General features: G+C 51.1%; 1 protein-coding gene across 1 annotated transcript in view; it reads left to right on the plus strand.

Annotated features, from left to right (window-relative positions):
- Positions 1-1,036: 1,036 nt before the first annotated feature.
- LOC147709920 (apoptosis-associated speck-like protein containing a CARD) overlaps positions 1,037-17,243 on the plus strand; it is a 185,815-nt gene continuing 169,608 nt past the window's right edge. Inside the window, exons 1-2 of the mRNA XM_086928347.1 lie at positions 1,037-1,277; positions 1,370-1,461. The gene's annotated coding sequence lies outside the window, so the exon portion shown is untranslated. The remainder of the gene's footprint in view (positions 1,278-1,369; positions 1,462-17,243) is intronic.

Here is a 17,243-nt window from a genome sequence, read left to right on the forward strand (position 1 = left end):
CTCTCCATGACCAAGCCAGTCAACGCCGCCTTGTCCTCCTGCTTCAACCCCCATACGCATGCTCTGCAAGATCTACAGGTGGATCCCCATCGAAAACAAGAAGAACGGTCACCCAGGCCCTCGTCAGCAGCAGGCTGGACTATGGAAATGCCCTTTACGCAGGAGCCTTGGCCAAGCTCCTGAAACGACTACAACGCATACAGAACGCCTCTGCACGCTTGATTCTCGACATCCCTTGCCACAGCCACATCACACCCCACCTGAGAGACCTGCACTGGCTTCCCATCAACAAGAGGATCACCTTCAAGATCCTCACCCACGCACACAAGGCACTCCACAACACTGGACCAGCATACCTCAACAGATGACTCTCCTTAACCACCCCAAACTGCCAGCTCCGCTCCGCCAACCTCGCCCTCGCCACCGTCCCCCGCATCCGAAGAGCGACCACCGGCAGCAGATTGTTCTCCCACCTCGCCACTGAAACCTGGAACACCATCCCCATCCGCCTACGGCAGTCCCAGGACCTACTTACAATCAGGAGGCTACTCAAGACCTGACAATTCGAGCAGTAGGAGAACCCTTAGCAGAACCCTCCCCCTGCGCCTTGAGACCCTCACGGGTGAGTAGTGTGCTTTACAAATGTTCTGATTGATTGATTGATTGAAATGGCACCAGTCTTGAAGGTGGCCCACCACCAGAACCCCAGTGCGTTTTCACCCAGTCCTAACAGCAGCAGTCAGGGAGACTGGCAGCAGCCGGACCTCAGAGAGAACTACTATTGCCACAGAATGGGCCAATTGGCTGAACGATGCCGCTTAAAGGCATATCATGAGGAAAGATCAACATGCTTGGGCCAGTCCCTGCAAAATCCCCATCCAAAAAACAAACTTGTTCTGTGGTGCGAGAGGGGGTGAAAAGTCAAGCACCTGCCTTTAGGAAAAAAGAACAGCAAACCTCGCGAAGACAAATGTTGTTTTTCTGGCTCTCGGGTGTGCGGTTACTCATTCCGGTTTTTTCCTGCCTCCTGCCTTTCACTTTCATAAGGGGCCCCACCCGAGTCCACCTCGCCCTCTGGTCACCTCTCCAGGCCCCTGGCACCGGAGAGGCTGCGGCTGGTCCTGGGCCCGAGGCTGGTACCCCCGAGGGCACGCCCTCGTCTCCCTGCAGGTCTGTGGTGCACGGGCCCCCTCTCTGGGGCTTCCTCCCTCCTTCAATTACTGGTCTTTGCTCCCTCGTACACCTCTCCTTCTCTCCCGCCTCGAAGTCCTGCAGGGGTAAATACGGAGGTCTTTTCTGCTCGGTGTTTTTTGCTCCTTTTCCTTTCTTCCTCCTTCCTCCGTGTTAATTGACCTTTTTCTTTCCTCAGGACGTCGGGGGTCTTCGAGGCGCTCCCTCCTCTCCCTGCAAGCTCTGTGGTCGTCGGGGGTCGTCTTCTTGAGTCGGTGTCAGAGCCCACAGGTGAGTGAGTGTCTGTCTTTTGTTCCGTCCCCTCTGTCCATCCTGCGTTTCCTCGTCGCCACTGATGTGTCCGAGCAGCGCTTGTGCTTCAGCCTCAGGGGCTTCGGCCGTCGGTGCTCCGAGGCGGGAGTGAATGTCCCCCAGATGGGCCCAGATGTTGTCCGCAGGGAGGCAGAGGGTTGAGCGCACACTCAGCGCACAGTGACCCCGGCAGCCTCAGACACTGACCCCGCTCCTGGGTGCCTACAAGGGGGGGCGGGGGGGGGGCACTGATAGTTGTGTCTAATGGAGGCAGGCGAGCCTCCGAGAGCCGAGCCGGGCTCGAGCCCGAGCCTGACCGAGCTCTGCCTCAGCTCGAGGTCTTTTGGAGCCCCGAGCCAATCATGTGGCTTCTGCCCCCCCCCCCCCCCCTCCCTCCAAACGGGATGTGGTGTTAGGGCCAGAGCTGCGTCCTTGGAACTCTATAGAGAGTTGCGGCTCTCGGCGTCCGCTCAACATCTTGTGATTCTGGACAAATCCCTTCATCTCACCGTGCAGTGAACAACATCAAAATATGTTTGCATCTCTTATGTAACCCAAAGTACTTATGGAACGCAACTGTCTCTTTTGCAAAGCGCTCTGACACCTTCGGGTAATTTCAGAACTATATATAAAATTGCATTAAATAAAATAAATGCTTGTGACCTTGTGTCATGTAACCGGTGCTGATGCCAAGCGCTGCAATACCTCGAGTTCACGCAGTATTCTAAAAACGACAGAAGAATGCACTAAAAGGTCAAAACAAAGTCTAAACATAAGGAAACAGGAATAGATGTCCATTTACTGGCTGATTTGTAAACAATGAAATCAGAAAACCTGGATAAATCACAGCTTCACTAATTAAATTGGCAAACTAAAAGATCACTGGGGCTGATAGAAGGATGGGCTGATGGGCTGCACTCCCTCAAGTGTCCACTGGGGGCAGAGCGGGGTCATGTTCACCTATTTACTGTGGAAGTTCACTACTCTTCAGCTTATCAATCAATCAATCAATCAATCAATCAATCAATCAATCTGAGCACTTGTAAAGCACCTTACTTACCCGTGAGTGTCTCAAGGCGCTGGGGGTGGGTGCTGCTACTGCTCGAAGAGCCAGGTCTTGAGGAGCCTTCTGAGGGTGAGTAGGTCTGCCGTAGGTGAGTCCTATCTGCTGCCGAAGGTCTTTCGTGGGATGCGGGGGACAGCGGCGGTGGCGAGGCTGGCGGAGTGGAGCTGTTGGGTGGGGGTGTAGAAGTTGACTCTGCTGCTCAGGGAGGCTAGTCCGGCATTGTGGAGTGCTTTGTGGGCGTGGGTGAGGAGCTTGAAGGTGATCCTTTTGTCGATGGGGAGCCAGTGTAGGTTTCTTAGGTGGGGGGTGATGTGGTTGCGGCGGGGGACGTTGAGGATCAGTCGGGCAGAGGCGTTTTGGATGCGTTGTAGTTTACACAGGTGTTTGGCTGGGATTCCTGCGTAGAGTGCGTTGCCGTAGTCCAGCCTGCTGCTGACGAGGGCCTGTGTCACTGTTCTTCTAGTTTCGGTCGGGATCCATTTGTAGATCCTGCGGAGCATGCGGAGTGTGTTGTAGCAGGAGGAGGAGACGGCGCTGACCTGCTTAGCCATGGAGAGGGAGGAGTCGAGGACGAAACCTAGGTTGCATGCGTGGTCAGTGAGTGTCGGTGCTGTTCCCAGCGTGGTCGGCCACCAGGTGTAGTTCCAGGCCGAGGGGGTGGGTCCGAGGATGAAGACCTCTGTCTTGTCCGAGTTCAGCATCTGACGGCTGTTCCTCATCCAGTCGGCGGCGGTCTTCATTCCCTCGTGGAGGTTGGTTTTGGCGGTGTGAGGGTCCTTGGTGAAGGAGAGGATGAGCTGGGTGTCGTCGGCGTAGGAGATGATGTTGAGGTCGTGTTGGCGGGCGGGCCATTTGTGCAAGGGGAGCCATGTAGACGTTGAACAGCGTCGGGCTGAGGGAAGAGACATGGAGGACGCCGCAGATGACGTCGGTGGCTTCGGATTGGAAGGGTGGGAGGTGGATGCTCTGGGTTCTGCCGGAGAGGAAGGACGTGGTCCAGTCGATGGCCTTCTCTTGGATTCCGGCTTCTTGGAGGCGTGTCTTTAGAGTGCAGTGGCCGACCGCGTCGAAGGCGGGTGACAGGTCCAGGAGGATGAGGGCTGATGTTTCGTCGTTGTCTAGTTGGCCCCTGATGTCGTCTGTGGTGGCGATGAGGGCTGCCTTGGTGCTGTGGTTTCGTTTGAATCTGGACTGTGAGGAGTCTAAGATGTTGTTGTCTTCGAGGTGGCGGGCCAGTTGCATGTTGACTATTTTTTGATGACCTTTGCCGGGAACGGGAGAAGGGAGATGGGTTGGAAGCTCTTGAGATCCTTGGGGTCCGCTTTAGGTTTCTTAAGGAGGGCGCTGATTTCGGCGTGCTTCCAGCTTTCTGGGATTCTGGCTGTTTCGAAGGAGATGTTGATGACCTTTCGTAGTTGGGGTGCGATGGCTGCGTCTGCTTTGTTGAATACGTGGTGAGGGCACGGGTCTGACGGGGATCCTGAGTGGATGGAGTTCATGACCTTGCGTGTCTCGTCATCATTGACGTTGGCCCAGGAGGTTGACGTGGTGTTCGCAGGGGGGGTGGAGTCTGGCGTAGTCGGGGCAGTCATGGTGTTGAAGCTGTCATGGATGTCAGCGATCTTGCGGTGGAAGTAGGTGGCCAGTGAGTCGCACAGTTCTTGAGAGGGCGGGACGTCATTGGTGTTGGCGCTGGGGTTGGAGAGTTCCTTCATGATGCTGAAGAGCTCTTTGCTGTTGTGTGTGTTGTTCTCCAGGCGGTCTTTGAAGGAGGATCTCTTGGCTAGTCTGATGAGGTGGTGATGTCTGCGGGTGGCATCCTTGTGGGCTGCGTCCTGCGTGGCTGTCCGGTGTGCATTCGTGTAGCCATTTCTTCTCCAGTGTTCGGCATGCACGTTTGGAGGTCTGGAGCTCGTCGGTGAAGCAGGTGGCTTTCTTGCTGGTGTGAGTGCTGGAGGGTTTCTTGAGCGGTGCAAAGGTGTTGGCACAGTCATTGATCCACTGTCTGAGGTTACGGGTGGCGGCATCTGGGTCGGTGGGTGGGTTCTGGGCGAGGGTGAAGGTCAGCTGGTCTTTGGTGACTTTGCTCCAGCGGCGGTGGGGCAGCAGTTGTGTGCGGTGGTGCGTGGTTTGTTTCTTGAAGGTGAAGTGGATGCAGCGGTGGTCGGTCCAATGGAGCTCAGTGGTATTGTGGAAGATGACGTGGGTGCTAGTGGAGAAGATGGGGTCCAGTGTGTGTCCGGCGGCGTGGGTGGGCGCAGTGATGAGTTGTTTGAGGCCGAGGTTGGCGAGGTTGTTGATCAGGGTGGTGGAGTTGGTGTCATTGTTGCTCTCAAGGCGGAAGTTCAGGTCTCCTAAGAGGATGTAGTCAGTGGAGGCGAGTGCGTGGGTGTTGGCGAGGTCGGCAATGGAGTCACTGAACTGTGCCCGGGGGGGCCTGTAATTGAGTGTTCCTCTAAGGGGGGTGTTGGGGTCGGTGTGGATCCGGAAGTGCAGGTGTTCGGCTGTGTTGAGGGTGTGGTCCGCGTGGGTGGAGACCTTGAGGGTGGACTTGTGGATGATTGCTATTCCTCCTCCGGTTCAGTTGGCGCGATCCATGTGGGTGAGCTTGTAGCCATCCGGGATGGCTATGGCGATGTTGGGGCCGAGGAGTTGTTCCACCAGGTCTCGGTCAGGAAGGCGACGTCTGGGGTGGTGGTGTCGAGCAGGTCCCAGAGCTCGATGGCGTGTTTGCGTGCAGAGCGGGTGTTGAGGAGTATGCAGCGAAGGTGGTTGGGTCTGGTCCTAGGAGCATTGGTGGCTCTGTTGCAGGTGAAACTGCAGGTGCGGCAGGAGAACGGTTCGTGGGTGTGATTCGGGGCGGCCTGGAAGCAGCGGTGGTTTCGGCCGGCGTTGAGGGCGTGGAGGGTGCTGGCATTGTAGTGGAGTCTGGTGGCGTGGCGGTTGCAGGGTCCAGGAGTTCTGGCGCGGTCCAGGTTACGGACGGGCGCAGACGGGCTTGCCTCTGGCGCGCCTCTGGTGCGCCAGCGGCGCGGCCGCCATTTAAGGCGAGGTGGGAGGGAGGAGCAGCTGGGAGGCGGGAGTGGGGCTGGATACAGAAAGAAAAGGGGACGTGGCCGCAGGGGGGCAGCGGTGGGAGTGGGGGCAAAGGCGAGGGGTCTAGAAGCGAAGGGGGGGGGTGCGGCTGGAAAACAGGGGGCACAGAGGGACAGACAAAGGGCAATGAACCCAAAGCACAGTACAAACAAAACAGTATCACAAAATTACAAGAGTGGCAGAGATAGCAGAGCTGTTCAGCGCAGCAGAGCAGCGGCGCACTCACGAGGCAGGAGGCAGCAGGGGGAAGGCACGGGCACAACTGGTGGAGCTGTGCGGCATGTGGAGCAACCTGGCCTGCAAGCATTGTTTATGTAACAGGGTGTGTTTATGGCTTTACTACCTCTGTCTGACAAGGGCACAATTTATAACCGTGGTACATCTGACCACAAAGTTACACAATGAAGGGACGCTCCCGGTTTATCAATATATGAATGAAAACACGTAGGACATGTGTTATTTGTGTGCTTACATGACACCTCAATGCTCCATTTCTCATAACACACACTTTTATTAATCATTGCCTGGCTGGCGCCTTTCGGGATTTTGTCACCCATATATGAGATGTAATGTTTATGTTATATGATATGATGTTTTTTCCATTGTTTAGCAATTGTTGAGGTTAGGAACACTATCCTCCAGGCTGAGCGCCAAATTGACAACGAAAACAAAGTTTCTGATTGAAGTTCATGTATTTTTATTCAGTTCATCCAACATAGTTTAAATCAGTTGATTTTATACGGTTACATGATATATCCTTGCTAACATAATCTCCTTCTTATGTAGCAATGTCTTTAGACAATAATCCACTTTATCGTAACACCCAATGCATTTCGGGTCAAAGGAAACATGACCCTTCGTCAGGGGTCTGAAAATAAGAATCAAACAGGACCAAATTAATCACCCTCAATAATCCACAAATGTACCGTATCTACAACATAGTGAATGATCTATGCAACGTCACAACCGGAAATTAAGAAAAACAGAAATGCATGTGCTGCCTCAGAAAAAGATCCACGCCACCGAAGTAAAGAACATGTTTAGAACTTAACATGACAGAAGAATGCCACACCGAGACTCATGGTGAACCCGTTACACTAACACGATCTCACTGCCCTCCATTAAATATTCTACCTAGTAACCCACACACTTGAAACTTACGAGTGGTAGGACGTGTTCGCGCCTCAATGGATTCCGAATTCAACCCACACGATTACAACGAAGGCTCTCATAGGGGAAAACCTCAGTCATGTGATCGCGACCGCTTTCAAAAGGCACGCTTGGACTACGTGCGTCGACTAGAGCGCCACCCTGTAAACTTTAAAACGTTAAGAACATTCATGTAACTTGAGTGCCCGGGATAACATTGTGTTCTATTGTTTTTTCCATTGTTCTCAGAAGTAGTAGACACATAACATACTTTATGTAAGAGGACTTATTTGTTGACATAGGACAATAACAATTAAAACTGAATGTTACTTTTTTTGATTGGATATTATCAACAGTTACATTTGCATAATGCATGAATTTACATGACGGACAATTCACATACACTTTTACAATTAACTAATATTGGTGTTAAATTTCTGAAACACATATCTGGCAATGTAGATTGGGGATTTCTGTTAGAAAAATGAGTTTAGAGATTTTCTTCATGTAAAATTCTGAGTCTCCATGACTCTGTCATATCTCTGGCACCGTTTGGTGTCTGCTTCTGCAGGTCACAGGGGCTGTTTATAACACAGGGTGATATCATTTTAAATGGATTTTCAATATATCTGATACCTACTCTGCCAGCTTCTATTAGGACAATGCGGAGACCTGTTTTCCACCTCTGGAATGATGGATGTTAAATGGGTGTAACATATTCCTGGTGATGTGTTTGTATGACTCCTGTCGGGTAACAGTAAGAGCCATTCTGTGCACAGGGGATTATGGACTTTAAGAGGCGGATGAATACATATGCCACTGTAACTAATGCTTCCTGTTATCAAAATAGAAATAGCTCATTTTTATATGGTGGATTATGGCTGGTGAATGAATATGGCATTTTACAATGCATGTGAACACATCGCATGCCATTACAACGCGGTTGTTACAATGACCGTGTTGTTCGAAAGCATGCTATTAAATCACAAGTTATTACAATGACTTGCTGTAGGGGGCGCGTTGGACTTAGTAATAATATTTTTTACTATTCCTACTCCAGTTTGCGCAACAGCAGGGAAGGTGTTGGATTTAAAATCCAATACCAGTGCACCCCCTACAGCAGGTCGTTGAAACGACTTGCAATCTAATTGTATGCGTCTTAACAACGCAGTCCTTGTAACAGCCTCGTTGTTTTGGGACCGTGTTGTGGAGACAGAGTTGTAAAAGCTATTTCCCGTGGTGAATGGCTGTGCGGTACCCCTTTAGTATTATGTCCGCTGCTGCTCAGTCAGAGTGACTCTGATGTGATTAGAATGCCGATGACTGCTTGCTGGAGTGAATGCCAGCCGGAGTCTGTGTTCCTTCCTGCTTCTCTCATACCATCCTTTCCTGCATCCTAGGACTCTTATCCTAAAGAATAAACATATCTACTGCCTAGCCTGCATCTTCATTTACCACAGGCTGTTACATTTCCAGGGCATAGTGCTTTACTTATTTCTCTAGGGATAATCTTCTACCAGGGGATGCTGGGTTTAAAATGGCTGTTATATATACGTGGCACTGTATATTCATGATTCCTTACAGATACAGTAATTAGCAATTTTACGCATATGGGAAAGTGGGCTTTGTTAGACCTGGCATCATTGGCGTGGGTCTCCCTTCCATTTTTTTTGCTGTTGCCTCAAGTGTTTTTGCTGGTGTTAGATACTTTGGGCACTGTGCCACTGCTGTCCAGTGCCACAATGCAAGTGCTCCCTATTGTAAATTGATGTATTAATCAGTGGTTCCATTTTTGGCTATTTGGTTTACTTGTCAGACCCTAGTCTAGTGCACTGAGTGTGCCAGGGCGTGTAATCCAAATGCTGCTGGTGGGCCTGCAGCACAGGTTGTGCCACCCACAGAAGCAGCCTTGTAAAATGTGTCTAAGGTCTGCCATTGAAGAGCCTGCGTGCAGTCTGGTACTGTCATGCTGACTGGGCAAGTGCACCCATTTGCCAGTTGTTGGACTTGGCCCTTCTGGCAGGTTCACCCCTGAACTTTTTGCCTTTTAGTATTACCTAATTATAATGATTTCTGGTCTTTGCGCACTTTGGCTCTGTTGCGCAGTGTAAAGTACGTGCGCTCTCTGAGTGCGTGTGTGAGATTGGCCTGCCCTCCCATAGGAATGCATGGGGAATGTGTGTGTCCCTAGTAGTTCCTGATGCGTGGGGAGTGCAGATGTGAGTTTGGTATGTGCGGACTCGTGTGATTAAATGCTGCGCGATGATGTGTGTGGCATAAATGTGTCTAGTGTGGAAGTGCCACTTCTAGAAGTTGGCCTGTCTGTGCAGTGAATGTGCTGGCTTGTGTTTTGCTGGGGCTGGCTGGTGTGCCAGGCTCCTGGAGTCAGGATGGGTCTGCCCCGGTGGTGAATGGGAGATCTGCATGTTGATGGCTGGGGAGGAGTGCACCTGGGACCTGAATAGGGCTGGGCTTTCCCTCACAATGCCGGCTCCACCCCCTGTGGTGTGTCTGATGTCCCTGACCCATCCTGTGAATAGAGAGAGGGGCTGAGCAAAAACAAACTGCTCAGGAACCAGTTGTATCTGGTTCACCTCTTGCCTGCACCTTTAGACAAAGGAATTGTGTGTATGAAAAACAGGCTGTGACCTCTTGTAAAATGTTCTTGTTTCTGACTGGAATCTACCAGGGGCATGCTGCTGCTGGGGCCCAGGGGAAGGCTTGCCTCCCTGGGCCCTCCCCAGCCCCTGAATATCCTGGATTGCTGGAGGACTTTTTCTGGGACCCCCTTTGTGTTACTTGCCATTTATGGGTCCTTGGACAAACTTCATGAAGCCCTCCTGCATCTGGGAGTGCTTGTCTGTTTTATGCCAGGTCCTCTGGTTGCAACTGGTGCCCAGAGGCGCTGTTTCGGGACAATGCCCAGCTAAGGGGGAGTGCTTTGTTTTCCCCTCGCAGCGCTGGACTGCTATCATCCTCGAAGGAACCCCAACGTAGGGATTCCCCCGATCTTGCCAGGCTCGCAGGTGCCCACCCTGCGTCTTCGAATAGGGTCATGGACTCCGCGGGTGCTCACCCCGTTTATTGGTATCCTTGACGGGTGCCCACCCCATTTTTTCTCTTGTTTCACGCACCGAGGGTGCCCACCCCTCGGTACTATGCCCGCAAAGTCACTGCCGCAGCCGCGGGCAAAACCGTAATCAGGCGGCATCGCGCCTGGCTGTGGGCGGGATTTCCGGGTTGCCAAAGGAAGTCCCGCCCGCCACCGTGCAGAGATTGGCCGGCGCCCAACCGAAGAAAAGGAAAGCTATCCCTGAGCCACAAAGGCTCCACACCCTGAGTCCCGGTTCCGAGATGGGGGACCGGGTGAAGACCTGGCGAAACGGGTGCATGAGGAAGGTGGGATTCCCTTGAGGAGAGCGAGCCCCGCCGAGCGCTACCGCCGCCCGCAGACAGGAGCCCGATCCCCAGCACCCAGCCCGGTGAGTTTAGAAGGGCTGGGGAGGGAGCTCCGGGTGTGTGAGGGCGCCAGGGCGCATTCAGCCTTCAGGGCGGCCCGGGTAGCAGTGGGCCACCCCAAAGTTTTTCTGAGCCAGAATGGCTCCCCAAGAAGCCCCCATTGTTTCAGGGAGCCCAGAGGGGCCCACACTTTATTGCTTAGGGGGGGTGGTGTCGGGACACGTTGTCGGTGCCCGCCCCCCCCCCTCGGTGCCCATATTCTACCCCAGAGGTACCATATTTACTTACTGAGCCCTGGATGGCCCCAACAATGGGCACATTTGTTCTTACGAGCCAGAGGACTCCAACAATGTGCAAAGGTTTATTCCAAGAGCAAGAGTGCTCAAATTCGCCCAGTTATTTCTAGAGTCTAGAGGGCTCCTCATGTTTGGCGCAGTTTTGTCCTAGGCCCAGTGAGGTCCCTGTCGCAGTGTTGCTGAGTCCTGGGCAGCTGCATAGTTTAGGTTTTTCCTTTCTAGGGACATGTGTTCTTTGGACTAAGGAGTGAGTCGCACTCCTTCATCCCTACCTTGGCCTTCCCCAGCTACGCAGCACTTAGTGCCAGCTGCAGCTTTTTAGGCCCTGCTCTTGTCCCTCAGCTGCCCAGCAAGTAGTGGGCAGCTGCTACATTTAGGTATTGGCGCAGTGGCGCAACCTGGACTTTAAAAGTGATTTATGTGCTATTATGATTTCTGCGCTAACTGTGGTTTAGGTACCGCTGAATGTGTTTTTATGCGTCATGTGTTTTCCCTACACCGCTGAATGTGTTTTTATGCATCATGTGTCCTCCTGACACCGCTGAATGTGTTTTTATGCGTCATGTGTTTTCCCTACACTGCTGAATGTGTTCTTATGCATCATGTGTCCTCCTGACACCGCTGAATGTGTTTTTACGCATCATGTGTCTTCCCTACACCGCTGAATGGGTGTTTATGCATCATGTGTCCTCCTGACACCGCTGAATGTGTTTTTATGCGTCATGTGTTCTCCCTACACAGCTGAATGTGTTCTTATGCATCATGTGTCCTCCTGACACCGCTGAATGTGTTTTTATGCGTCACATGTTTTCCCTACACCGCTGAATGTGTTCTTATGCATCATGTTTCCTCCTGACACCGCTGAATGTGTTTTTATGCATTGTTCTATGTTCTAAGTGTTATTCCTACAAAGTGCTAATTCTACCAAGTGCTAGATCTAAAAGTGCATATTCCTGACAGTGGTCCACGTGGCCCTGTCCCATATATAATCCCTTGTAAATTCTGCCCGTGCCTATGGCACATTGTAAAGTGTGTGTTCCTTATCTAATGTGTTTGGTATAATACAAAGTCTATTTTTGATATAACCTTGTGTGGAGTTCCTTTTTTGGGGGGCCTGGGATGTTGTTGCTGGTGGGTGCGAGCGCAAATGCTTCATACATCGCCTCTGAGATAAGCCTGACTGCTCGTGCCAAGCAACCAAGAGGGTGAGCAGGGGTTATCTTGGCGGGTGACTTCCTTGCCCTGACTTAGAATGGTGGTTTCTGCCTGGCTTTGGCGCAAGCCTCAGCCAACCAGAAATCCCATTTCTAACATTGTTGGTCAGCGGTGGGAAATGGACTTGTGTTTGAGCAGTACCACAGCCACAACTGGCCCCACTACAAAACTCTGCATTTTAGATAGTCACATGGAAAGGGATTATTGTTTTTAAGTTGGTTCTAAAAAATGTCATTTTTTTGGAAATGTGTTTCTTGTGCACTGTGAGTTAGGTGCCCCTAGCTCAGGAGAGTAGATCATCCCTAAGTGCAGTGTAGGTTTTCTGGATTCCCCAGGAAGGGTGGGATCTAGTGGTGGCAGCATAAGTGTGTCCAGTGCATGTGTTCCCCATCCCGTTCCCGGAGTAATGGTACCTGTGTCACGTGTGGTCAGGTTGAGAAATCAGGGGTGGTAGAAACTGCCTTACCGGTCTGGGGGGGGGGGTGTGTGGATGAATGTTGTTTGGCACTGGACAAGTGGTGTGAGTTCTCTGAGATAGGGAGCTTTCTGAATAACTGGTGTGAGTTCTCAGAAATAAGGAGCTTGCTGAATACTTGGGTGAACATGGAGCGCCTGTAAGCAGGGCTCCAGTAGTTCTTGTGTCTGGCAGTACCACTCCAGTTGGGAGGGTGCAGAAGTCCAGATGCAGGATCAGTGGTAGTTTGGAACTACACTGAGAAGGAGGGTGGAGAATGGCCATTGTAGGCCAGGGGTTACTACCCCCACTCTGTGGATTGGCATGGACCAGTGGTCTCTGGGTGGCCTAGGGCCTGGTCCTAGCCGTGGACAACTAAGGAGTACCAGTGGGGTAGCCTGGTTGGGCCTGTTTTTTTTAAGTATTTCCTTGTCTTGTGGAACAACAGAGCGTAGAACCGTAGGGTGTCCCTGCAGTGCGGGCCCGCGTCCATGTTCTATCGCCCAAAGCAGGGAAGTCCATCACAGTGGTGATTGGTCTGTCCTGCGTTTTGGCTGGAAGGGGGTTGTGTTGGACTTGGCCCTTCTGACAGGTTCACCCCTGAACTTTTTGCAGTAGCCTCTCAATTGCTCTACTGTGTAGCCCTCTAGGCCACGCGGTTCTGTCCCATGTATATAATCCCTTGTAAATTCTGCCTGTGCCTATGGCACATTGTAAAGTGTGTGTTCCTTATCTGATGTGTTTGGTATAATGCAAAGGCTATTTTTGATATAACCTTGTGTGGAGTTCCTTTTGTTTGGGGCCTGGGATGTTGTTGCTGGTGGGTGCGTGCGCAAATGCTTTACACATCGCCTCTGAGATAAACCTGACTGCTCGTGCCAAGCTACCACGAGGGTGAGCAGGGGTTATCTTGGTGGGTGACTTCCTTGCCCTGACTTAGAATGGTGGTTTCTGCCTGGCTTTGGCGTAAGCCTCATTCAGCCAGAAATCCCATTTCTAACACCAGTCCCTAAACCTTCCCTTTTCTTCATATCAGTCACCCCTAAAGAAGGCCCAAGGGCAGGGTGCATTGTAAGTATAAGGTAGGACAAGTCCTGATGTGTGTAGCATGTCCTAATAGTGAATTACAGCCAATTTCGTTTTTCACTAGTGCAATGCTACATGTTCTCCATAGGCCAGAATGGGCTGTTAGAATTGTTACACTTTATAATCCTAACTGTCCCAGAGAACATGGTAGAAATTTGAGTTTAGTATGCCTGAACTCAGAATAATAAAATACATCTTTTAGTAAAATTAATTTTAATATTCTGTGTTTGCAAATCCCACTTTTAGAAAGTAAGTATTTGCTTGTCTAACCATTCAAACCTGCCACTGCTAGGATGTGTATTCCTAAGTCTGTTTCATTAAGTGACAGGGCTGGGGTATTCCAAGAGACAGGCTGAGTCACCCAGTGGTGAATAGAGAGATCTGCGTCTACATGGGATGGAGGGTTAGCACCTGAACCTTGAATAGGGCTGTGCCTGCCTTCCACAATGCTGGCTCCAACTTCTGGGGAGCGGCTGATGTTTCTGCCCTGCACACTGAAAGAAGAGAAGGAAGACTGTCAACAAAGTGCTCCAGGACTGTACTTGCCTTCGACAATGCTGGCTCCATCTCCTGTGGGGAGTCAGATGTTTCTGCTCTGCACTGTGAAAGGAAAGGAGAGGTCAGGTATACAGAGTGCTTCAGAACTGGTTTGGACTGGGCAAAGGCCCCTCTCCCCTCAGGGAACAAAGGATTTTGGGGTATAAATATTGGGACCCTGATCCCATGAAATTAGATCACTTTTGGACTACAAGAAGAAACCTTTACTGAGGAGAGGAACCTGAAGAAACTGAGGAGAGTCTATTCCCAAGCTGAAGTGCTGCTTGGGGGATTGGCCTGCAGTGGTTGCCTTACTGCCAAAGGAAGGAGAAAGGAACTTTGGGTACTTTGCTTTCAACTTGTGAAGGATCTCCAAGGGCTTGGGAAAGAGCTTGCCTCCTGATGAAGTCTCAGGGACAACAGACTTCACCCCCAGCTCCCCAGAGTTCTTGTGGAAGTGCCTGCTGTTGTTTTGGGCCTTCTGAGGAAACTGCGTGTCGCAAGGAGCTGGAAGCATAACTCAACGAGAAGAAGCGTTTCGCCGTCGCTGTGCCTGCCATCGCAACTCCGAAGGAGGGTGTCACCGCTGGAACTGTCGCACTGCTCCGCATCGGAGAGAAGCGTGCCGCAACGACGTGGAAGCGTGTCGCCGTCGCTGCAGCTGCCGTCGCAACTCTGAAGAAGGAGGATGTCGCCGCTGAAACTGTCGCACTGCATCGCATCAGGAGAAGAATCTCGCATCGAGGTCAGAGCGTGTCGCTGTCGCTGTGCCTGCCGTCGGAACTCCGAAGGAGGGTGTCGCCGCTGGAATTGTCGCATTGCACCGCATCGACCAAGAGCACCTCACATCCCCGAGAAGCGCGCCGCCGTCGGAGCTGCTGCCGTCGCATCTTGAATGTCGCTGCTGTAGTTGTCGTATCGTGCGGAAGAAGAGTGTCGCCGCTAGAGCTGCTGCCGTCGCATCACGGAACAAGGGTGTTGCCACTGCAGTCCACGCATCGAACCGAGAACTTCTCGCATCCCCGAGAAGCGTGCCGCATCTGGAAGATCTTCACATCTTTATTTCTTTGTATCGGCACTTTGCAACATTTCCCATCGCTGCGACATTGCTTGTCGTGGAAGCGCAGTGCAACCTAAGGTACATTGACGCAGAGTGTTGCATCAAAGAACTGAACTAAGCTTAACCTACCAACTGAAAGTAATCATTGTGTGTATTTTTGTCTTTTATGGTCTTGTGGTAACTCTTTATAAAGTCTACTTATTTTTGATAAAAACCCTGTGTGGTGTCCATTTGTAGTGTTGTCACTGGGTTACTGTATGTGGTCACAACTGCTTAATATACAACGCCTCTGAAGTAAAGCCTTGCTGCTCGTTCCACGCAACCTAGAGGGGGAGCAGGGTTTTTTTTAGGAGTGTAATCCCCGTTACCCTGACTAGAGGAGAGTGTCCCTATTTGTCACAAGTACCTACCTGTGCCAACTAGAGGCCCCCAAATCTAACAGGCTTTAAAAGCCCAGAATACATTTGCTGCTATGTTCTAACGTTCCTTTGCGGTATATTGAGAATCACCCATCTTTGCATGCAGGATTATGGGTGGTAAATGGCGCTTACATATTACAGGCATGGTGTTAGTCCAAGGAAAAGCTGGTCTTCTGTGCTTTTGGGCATCAGCTGTTTGACTCTACAATACCATATCTGTGTTGTTATCTGGTCTGTCATTGTAATTGCAATTTATATGACCCTTACTACCTCTCATGAGGCCTCGAAACCCTTTTTCAATGTGTAGTATGCTACTCCGGAACCCACAAAGGATTAGAGGTTAATTAATATAGTGAAATTTGAAAGTAATTTGAGCGGTGGACATGTTAGTCTGTTATTTGGATTACGAAGGATAGTGGAGGGATAGAAGAGGGGAAAAGGTTTGCATTTATATAGCGCTTGCTGATATGCTGATATGGAAAATTAGAAGAAAAGTAATAAATATATAAATCCATAATTACATGGAAGGTATAGAGATGCATAAAGGAAGTAAGTATATGTAGATTGAAGATGCATTAACTAAACTCCTGCTTTCAAGTGTTGTTGTACTTCAAATTAATGTAATTAATTTATAATATTTATATATATATATATGAAAATCCACAATTCTGCCAATAAGCAAGGTCGCGCACTCAAGGAGATTCAGTCATGAAGGTTTTTATTCACCGGATATCGCTACGCGTTTTGACACACCAAGGTGTCTTGATCACACCTTCATGACTGAATCTTCTTGAGTGCGCGACCTTGCTTATTGGCAGAATTGTGGATTTTCATTAAATCATTCGGCTATGGGTTTGCCGAATTTTCGCGCCACCTGACGACGGGAGGAGGTACCCAGAAAGACCCAGTTTGCTTGGAATATATATATATAAGTGCATTCCCACCTAGGTGGCAACCTTTTCTTCCATTTGTTAGCGGCCGGCCACGGTCGCGGGTTTGCACATCCGCGGACAAACTGCGGGTCCACGGCTGCCTCATTTGGGCAGCTTTTTGTGGTATAGGAGGTGCCTTTACTTGCGGGGTGCTTGCGGGGACATTGGCAATCCCTTTAAAACTTTTATTGCATGCGAATGGCGGCGGCGACCCACTTGGGTTTTATCGAACCACCAGTCCCAGAAAGCATTGCTTCAGGTTCTACACCTGTGCATAATCACTGAGGGTATTTACTGGTGCCTGCAGCTGCCGTCATGTCACATGTGCTGCCACTGAAGAGGGCGTTGGCCCGAAACGCGTCTGGCAGGAAAGGGACTCTGTTCGCAGCTCGTGCCCTTGCGCTGGCATTAATTCCTACCTGTAAGTGCATTCCCACCTAGGTGGCAACCTTTTCTTCCATTTGTTAGCGGCCGGCCACGGTCGCGGGTTTGCACATCCGCGGATAAACTGCGGGTCCACGGCTGCCTCATTTGGGCAGCTTTTTGTGGTACAGGAGGTGCCTTTACTTGCGGGGTGCTTGCGGGGACATTGGCAATCCCTTTAAAACTTTTATTGCATGCGAATGGCGGCGGCGACCCACTTGGGTTTTATCGAACCACCAGTCCCAGAAAGCATTGCTTCAGGTTCCACACCTGTGCATAATCACTGAGGGTATTTACTGGTGCCTGCAGCTGCCGTCATGTCACATGTGCTGCCACTGAAGAGGGCGTTGGCCCGAAACGCGTCTGGCAGGAAAGGGACTCTGTTCGCAGCTCGTGCCCTTGCGCTGGCATTAATTCCTACCTGTAAGTGCATTCCCACCTAGGTGGCAACCTTTTCTTCCATTTGTTAGCGGCCGGCCACGGTCGCGGGTTTGCACATCCGCGGACAAACTGCGGGTCCACGGCTGCCTCATTTGGGCAGCTTTTTGTGGTACAGGAGGTGCCTTTAC

Source organism: Lissotriton vulgaris, chromosome 6 (assembly GCF_964263255.1).
Source record: "Lissotriton vulgaris chromosome 6, aLisVul1.2, whole genome shotgun sequence".
NCBI classification, from domain to species: domain Eukaryota; kingdom Metazoa; phylum Chordata; class Amphibia; order Caudata; family Salamandridae; genus Lissotriton; species Lissotriton vulgaris.